The sequence below is a fragment of the Amblyomma maculatum genome, chromosome 11, assembly GCF_055883805.1.
Source record: "Amblyomma maculatum isolate TAMU_Amacu chromosome 11, ASM5588380v1, whole genome shotgun sequence".
In the NCBI taxonomy this organism is placed as follows: domain Eukaryota; kingdom Metazoa; phylum Arthropoda; class Arachnida; order Ixodida; family Ixodidae; genus Amblyomma; species Amblyomma maculatum.
Genome location: NC_139354.1, coordinates 10639128 through 10646078, shown reverse-complemented (window position 1 = coordinate 10646078; position 6951 = coordinate 10639128). Strand labels below are relative to the sequence as shown.

Genomic DNA, 6951 nt, shown 5'->3' with positions numbered 1-6951 from the left:
TATATATATATATATATATATATTTATTTGTCAACGGGAGCTTTTCGCCCTTTCTATACATTAAGGAATGCGCGTTTCTCCAAAGACAGAGAGCGAGAATTCGTTCTCCCTCTCTTAACAATGGCGCAATATGCGGACTTATTCTTCATTCTCAATTCTACCCTAAAGAAGGACTGATATATATATATATATATATATATGAAGGAGGCGAGGCCAAGGACAGCATTGGGGATTGTACTTTGTCGTATTTTTTTTTTTACTTCGATGATCACATAAATTAGTAATGTAATCTGTTCAAGGGCAAGATAATTAAACACAAAGTAGAAGAATAAACAACGTGCCGATGGTGGGATCCAAACCCACAACCTCCGGATATCGCGTCCGGTGCTCTTCCAACTGAGCTACATCGGCCGCTGTCCCCCCTGCTACTTTCTTGGGTAATAATATTGTCTGTATACGAACCTTGAGAGTATATATATATATATATATATATATACTGTTACGTTTCTCCACCGACAAGTGGGACAGCTGACGCGGCCACCGCATAGCAACAGGCAGAACCGCGAGCGGATCGGGCATTTCGGCGCCGTTCATCGGCCGCGCAACGCTTCCTCCCGCGGACAAGTCTCAACGTGATCCTGCCACGCGCCAAATGTGTGTGCGTGCGTGTGTGTGCAAACTCCGGCCATGGATGGATGGGAAAACATTTATTTCATCGGCTTTAAGTGGTTCAGTTTGATTGCTGGCCGCGCCAGATGGCCGCCAGTTGCGTCCTGTCGGCGATCTCTTCAGCCCACTCAGTGACCCGAGCCTGGATGGCCGGGTCCGAGCAGCGCAGCACGGCTGGCAGCAAATCGGCGGGTGGCGGGTAGGCCGCGCACCCCCATGTAATGTGGTCTAAAGTAGCGTCGACGCCACACTCTTTGCATTCAGGGTCAACCTGCTCTTTGAATATATATGAATAAACTTTGGGGCAGGGGAAGGAGCGGGTTTGTAGCTGGCGCCAGAGTATCTCCTGGGCCTTGCTTAATGAATTGTGCCAAGCCTGGAGCTCGTGAGAGAATGCGCCGCCCTCGCCCGTCTGCAGGAGGTGGAGGAGATGCGTTCGGACCACCTGCGATTGAGTCATCGCCGTGTCTGATCATGCAGGGCTTTCTCCCTTTCCCTGTGAACTGGAAAACCTATAAAAAGCAGCGGCCGACTCCGCTGAGATAGAGACTACTTTGACGCGCCGTTGAGGCGACGCTAGACACCAGCTGTGTGAGAGTGTCTGTAATCTCTCCGGGTCAGCTTCTCTGCCCGCTCCTTCATGATGTTTTAGTAAAGGTTGTTTCGTTAGAAGACGGCCTCGTCTTTGCTGGGACCGTTCATGCAGTCCGCCGTCCACGGAGCCGCCAGGCCAACGCTACCGAAGGGCCGCGCGCCGCGTGTAACAACTGGCGTCAGCGGTGGGCTGAGCACGCGAGCCAAGAACGTAATAACTGGTGGCAGCGGTACGCTACCCAGTCCCACGCACCCCCAAACGAATATATATATATATATATTCGTTTAACGCAAAATTCTCCGCGAGGAGGGCAAGGTTAAGTGATCTGCGTCATATAAGCTTTTCAGTCCTACCTTATTGGCCAAAACTGCAAGCATGTTTTGTGCATGCGTATCTTCTCGTGCTTGTAAAGTACTCGTGGAATGATTAGTTTGGAAAATTGGCACATCTATGCAAGCTAATTACTGTAGTTATGCTACCTGCTCTTGGCCTTACTGCTGTTAGCATGTCAATCACTCAGCCCATGCATTACATCGTTCATTAACACTTCTTTTTGGGCGAGTTGGTACATTTTTGGAAAACTTGGAAAGAGCGCAAACACACACGTCCACTAAAGACAAGAGACGAGACACAAGCGCCGACTGTCAACTTCTTATGAGTTGACAGTCGGCGCTTGTGTCTCGTCTCTTGTCTTTAGTGGTCGTGTGTGTTTGCGCTCTTTCAAAGTTTTCCAAAAATTACATCGTTCGCATAGGGCACTTATTTTACAAATCCCCCCATTACACGAAAAGTCGGATATACTACATGAACATAAGGAGGGATTTAGCTCTCGAAGACAAGAATGTCGCAAGACTGCCAGAGGATACATGTGCGACCTGACTATGTCATTAACGTATACTCACACTCACATTTAAGTGTATGCTTGGAGAGTTTGTTCGCGTAGATAGTCCAACTACGTTTCTAAGCAATGTGCCTGTATGCCTACACTTTCATTGCACGGCATAAAATGCAGCCTTTATCAGATCGATACGGACTGATCGATAGAAAATGCAGTCTGGTGTCCCAGAAGCGACAGTTCCTAACATTTGCCCTGCGCAACTTAAGATTTCGATCGATATGTGAGCCACGAGGGCGCATATAATATTGCTCGTTTTCCGGTTTCCTACCGACCTTTATTGTTTCCCAACATCGCTCAAGAGTAGTCAATCCTGAGCCTAATACGGTAAGTGACCTAACTACAACTAGAAGTCCCGGAAGTACGAGGTTTACTCGTTATGGTGTGCAACTTTAATGTACTTTCGCTTCGTGCGACAGGAAAAAGTATTTTATTCGGCCCCAATGCGCAAGGCTGAGGGAAACCCAAACACCTGCGTGCTCCACGAACTTCCTGACCACGCAGAGAAGCTGCTTTATCCCGGAAGCCCTTGACGCCTGTGCCAGGCGTACTTTATATGATATACCCCTGCGATACACGTTCTTACTAGCCGAGCTCAAATCTCGTCAAGAGTTAAGAAAGAAACGAGATCGCATTTCCTTCCAAGGTGTTACTAGTTGCCTCTATTTCTAAGTGATGTATTATCAGAGTTGGACTGTTAGAAAGGCTGACCGCCGAAGAATTGACGCGTTTGAATTGTGGTGCTGGCGAAGACTCTTGAGAGTTCCTTGGAATGCCAGAAGATCAAATCAGTCAATATTGTCGACCATAAACCCTGACTTCTCACTGGAGGGTCAAATTCTAAAGTTAAAGCTCAGCTACTTTGGTCATCTGATGAGAAGAGAGGAGTCGCTGGAGAAAGGTTTGATGCTGGGAAAGGTTGAGGGTCGCCGGAGAAGGGGTAGGCAGCGAACGCGATGGTTAGATGGCATCCTCGAGGCACTGCAGATGAAGTTATGTGATGTTAGGAAGATAGTGAGAGACCGGAAAGCGTGGCGTGACATGGTCAATAGGGTCACGAAGAGTCGGACACGACTGAACGACTGAACTGAACTGAACTGATTATCAGAGAAATTATTTCAGGCACTTTTTTTTTTTCAACACTGAATCTGCGTGCACAAAATTTCTTACTGCATTTGCCGTACTGCCGGAAATTCACAATAACACACCGGCCAGAAGCTGAACAATTCAGAGCCCAAGTAGAAGAGTATAGTGCAACTAATAAAGGTAAAATATTTCAGTGTATGTGTTCGCAGAGGACTGCTGTCTTTATTGTCCAGGAGTTTCCATGCCGTAGTTTTGGAGCTTTCTCTGTAACTAAGCCGTGTAGGTCAGAAAATCTGATGACATGCCAGTGATAGTCATCTCAAAGGAAAGTAAGCTTGATGAACTACTTACTTAGGTGCCTGGGCCTTGGTGAGTAATCTACTTCGCGCACCCTAATGAATCCGCTTCCTTCCCTTTTCAGCCAAACGAAGTTTCAGTTATTCGTACAATCTGCTCTTAGCACTGTACCTTCCCAGAAAAAGAAAGCAATGTTTTTTTTTTTTTTTTTTTTTTTTTTTTTACATTAACGCACATTCATTGCATAACACAGGTGACTAGTCTGAATATTTCTTTTCTACGCCTAATTTGTGGTTCAACATAGTGATCGTTACTGAAACTTGGTATCAAAATAATGACGAAGTCTTAGAATTGTCAAATTATAACACATATGTGCAAGATCACGTTGACAAATGAGGGGGGAGGGGGGGGGGGGGGCTACGATTGCGATAGACAGAAATATAAAATGCAGCGTTCTCAACGATTTCACTGAAACTCATCATCATCATCATCATCAGCCTGACTATACCCACTGCAGAGCGAAGGCCTCTCCCATATTTCTCCGATTAACCCGGTTCTGTTCTAGCTGCATCTACTTGACCCCTGCGAACTTCTTCACCTCATCCGCCCACCTAACTTTCTGCCGCCCCCTTCCTTGCAGTTGTATATAGCCTGAATTGTTTGTCCGTATTTATTTCAATTGATTACAGTTTATTACCTCAAAAGGGTGGCTTATTCTTTCTTGAACATTTATCCAAGAAACCGAGTGCGTGTTGTTTCGTATCCATTGATTTTGTATTCACAAATTATTTTCGTATTATTTGCACCACACCCTTTATTCGTAAGTTTTGCTAAAACAACGACGCTCTTCATTGTAAAGACTGCAGGTTCAGAGTAGATGAGGTTTCTTTTTTTTTTTTTTTTACTAGCAGGATGTAGGCCAAGAATTGTCTCTTCCGGTTGTGGAGCCCCGTCACTCACGGCGCTTGCGATCCACCTTTCACAGCTTGGCTGGTCTGTACGAGAATGACCGTGTATGTTATGACTGATCCTGCAAGCTGGAAGGGGGGAAGAAAAGAAACAGCAAGAGCAGCGGGATTTTCACAAGAGGCAGTAGAACGCCTTTTCTGAACTGTCCAATAAAACCCCAACACCCATATTGTTGCAAAATGTGTAAAGTGCGACTGCTATACAGCCTGACATAATGTCTTATGGAACGCACTACGGGGCTCAAAACTCCAGTATTTGTTAAGTAAGCAGATACGCAGCTCATATAGCTACACAGAGCTTCCATGATCTGCTCAGCCGGCATAACTAATTTCGCAGACAGTGCGAACATATGCGCACGTCACCAAATTGCACAATCCCAACATTTTGTGGCATAGGGTTATGTCTAAGGTGATCCAGTGAAGCCTACCACAAATAATTACTCCTTAATTTTTAGGCAGCTAAATAAATACTCTGGAGACTACAGGCATAAGGAAACCTCAGACCGGAGAATCACGCAATAATTGATAAACGATTTTATGGGTCGGTACAGATTAATGAGAGTCACGTGGGGCCTAGTTTGTTATCCTCTCAAACAGAGAGATGGGAATGGCTTGATGTGAGATTGACTTTTGGAAATCGGGCTGACAGCTCTGCGTTTCCCTTCCACGGGTTTTTTTTTTTTTAATCCTTATTTACGTGTTTTTCAGTTTTTCGATTCAATTTGTTTAATAATATATGTGAATTACAAAGCAGGCCCCGAAGAAAAATGACGCTGCAAGGCGTTGTGGAAAATTGGTGATTCGTAAGGAGTGAGGGGGAGAAAGGAGAACAGTACAGGTATCACCAATAGCAACGGTAACAAGACGTCTACGCAAGCGAAAAGAAAAACATAAGAAGGTACATTCTTACTTCCGCACTAACATTTAAAATGTATTGTAAAGAGGAAGTTCCAATCAGGCGGACAGATCGCCGAGAAAGAGGAAGTGCCTTTTGCGGACAAGCTGTCTACAAGCTGAGCCATCCCCGCTCCGGTCTTACTCGCTACCAGTGCCCACTACCAGTACCTGGATCCCCGCTTAACACAAGTTTGTAAAGAGGAAGTTCCAATCAGGCGGACAGATCGCCGAGAAAGAGGAAGTGCCTTTTGCGGACAAGCTGTCTACAAGCTGAGCCACCCCCGCTCCGGTCTTACTCGCTACCAGTGCCTGGATCCCCGCTTAACAGTATTAAAAAAGGCATGTGCTCTGAACTTGGCTAAGAAACAAGTGAAGCGCAAGAACCCGACAGTCTCAATTCAACAGAGCTCAGAATAGAAGTATAACTTCTGGCTAAACTATAAAACGTCATCTTTTACTAGTAACTCGGCAGGGTACTATGTATTAATGCCGATTGACGCTGCCGGCGGTGCTCATTATGAGCCAAGAAAAGGAACTGGTATTCCGCAGAAAAAAAAATTAATGTCATCTCTTGTACCAAAGCGTAGCAAATGGTGCACTACATTCATTAGCGAAGCAGGCGTCGGGAGGCACTTTATGGCATCAACATCTTTTTCAGCGTTCTTAGAAGCAAAAAGACACCTCATCTTGAACCTGCGCTTGGTCTACAAAACTTTGCACATCATGGGGTGCCTAGTATACGAGCAGACATTTGAATGAAGCCTTCCAGCCGTATTTAACACTACTAGTTCCTTTAGTTATCTATACACGTTCAGTGCTGGTCTAATGTCCCTGCACTTCTTCCTTTCTCCAGGAATAGTTGCCTTCTTTCGAGCTAAGTACATTATCAATACAGCTTACCGAAACGATCAGCGTCCGCTTAAGAGAAAAAAATCCTGCTCCGCACAGGGCGATCTCCTTCGGCTTTAGCGAGCGTTGAAGATAGAGAACCTGCGAGATGGAGAGCAGGCGCCGGAATGCATTGCCACATAGTGCGCATGGCATTGAAAAATTATAAGGCATACGTACTTGGTTAAAATATTCGGGGTTTGCGCAGCAGCTTGGAGCTCGGTCCAAAGTGTCTCGTATATTGTTTAGCTATGAGCAAACGGCAAATAAAAAGGACACATTTCGGAAGAACATTCGTTTTATATACTATATTACCGCCATATACATATGCAATTTTGCGTTCGTCTAACTATGCAGCTTATAACCAGCATAAAAGAACGAAATGCCGTAGCTCCATGAGAAATTATGAAAAAAAAAAGAGTTAAAAAAAATACACCTTTATTTTGCCAATACTTTCCTCCCTTTAAACACTGTGCATATCGAAGTTTTCCTCATTTGGAAACGTTCTAGATTACTGCGCATAGAGATAAGATATTTGGGTGTACCGCCCTTTCCGGCTATCTTGTAGTAAGTTATATCAAGCTACATACAGAAACGACACACCAGCTGTCTTCGCTGGTCTTCCTGTCTCTTGTTCTTGCCTATGGTCGCATTGT

The 6951-nt window shown here is 45.1% G+C and overlaps 1 long non-coding RNA gene across 1 annotated transcript; it reads right to left on the bottom strand.

Moving 5' to 3' along the window:
- Positions 1-4446: 4446 nt before the first annotated feature.
- LOC146172848 (uncharacterized) lies at positions 4447-6549 on the bottom strand. The gene is made up of 3 exons (XR_014701959.1): positions 6476-6549; positions 6308-6397; positions 4447-4579 (listed from the first exon to the last, which is right to left on the bottom strand). It is a non-coding gene; the product is annotated as an uncharacterized LOC146172848 (long non-coding RNA).
- Between the last annotated feature and the right edge of the window lie 402 nt (positions 6550-6951).